Below are 1,160 nucleotides of genomic sequence, written 5' to 3'. Positions count from 1 at the left end.
CCACTCAAATGCGTTATATGTTTATTCATTTATTTGTGCATTGTCATTTTCTTCGTTAAAGTGTAGGCTTCATGAAGGCAGAGATCTTCTTGTCTAGTGAATTGTTCCCTCAGTTGAGTAAAGTATTTCTTGAATGAAAAAATGAATAATATCTCTATGAAAGATACTGTAGAGAGAATGAGAAGACAAGCCACAGAGTAGGGGGAAATGTTTGCAAAAGATGTATCTGATAAAGGACTGTTATCCAAAACATATAAAGAACCTTTAGAATTCAACAATTAAAAAAACAAACAACTCGATTAAAAGATGGGCAAAAGTCCTGAATAGATGCCTCACCAAAGAAGATATACAGACATTCTTCCTGTTCTCCAACATGGCACAGGATCAGGGTGAAAAGGAGAATCCCATGTGGGAACTTCGCATCTGCAAGCTCTGCCTCAACATCTATTGGGTGGAGAGTGGAGACAGACTGACCTGGGCAGCAAAGGTGCTGGAGTAGCTCACAGGCCAGACCCCTGTGTTTTCCAAAGCTAGATACACCATCAAATTATTTGGCATTAGGAAAAATGAAAAGATTGCCATCTACTGCATGGTCTGTGGGGCCAAAGCAGAAGAAATCCTGGAGAAAAGTCCAAAGTCGTGGGAGTATGAGTCAAGAAAAAATAGCTTCTCAGATACTGGAAACTTTGGTTTGGGGATCCAAGAACACATCAATCTGGGGATCAAATATGACCCAATCATTGGTATCTAGAGCCTGGACTTCTACGTGGCGCTGAGTAAGCCATGTTTCACCATCACGGACAAGAAGTTCAGGACAGGTTGCATTGGGGCCAAACACAGAAATAGCAAAGAGGAGGTCATGCCCTGGTCCCAGCAGAAGTATGGTGAGGTCATCCTTCCTGGCAAATAAATTCCTGCTTCTATCCAAAAGGCTTCTATCCAAAAGTTTTCAGCGAAAAAAAAAAAAAGAAGAAGATATACAGACGGCAAATAAGCATATAAAAAGGCACTCAACATCATAGGTCATTAGGGAATTGGAAATTAAAACAAGAAGATATCACTATACACCCATTAGAATGGCCAAAATTTAAAACACTGACAACACCAAGTGCTGACAGGGACAGGAAGCAACAGTAACTCATTCATTGTTGGTGGGAATG

General features: G+C 40.5%; 1 pseudogene; it reads left to right on the top strand.

The window, feature by feature from the left end:
- The first annotated feature begins 373 nt into the window (after positions 1-373).
- On the top strand, positions 374-910 carry LOC100058319 (large ribosomal subunit protein uL5 pseudogene; annotated as a pseudogene).
- Positions 911-1,160: the final 250 nt, after the last annotated feature.

The sequence above is a fragment of the Equus caballus genome, chromosome 19 (genome assembly GCF_041296265.1).
Source record: "Equus caballus isolate H_3958 breed thoroughbred chromosome 19, TB-T2T, whole genome shotgun sequence".
NCBI classification, from domain to species: Eukaryota; Metazoa; Chordata; class Mammalia; order Perissodactyla; family Equidae; genus Equus; species Equus caballus.
The sequence above is the reverse complement of the archived record's forward strand: the minus strand, read 5'-3'. Positions and strand labels throughout refer to the sequence as shown.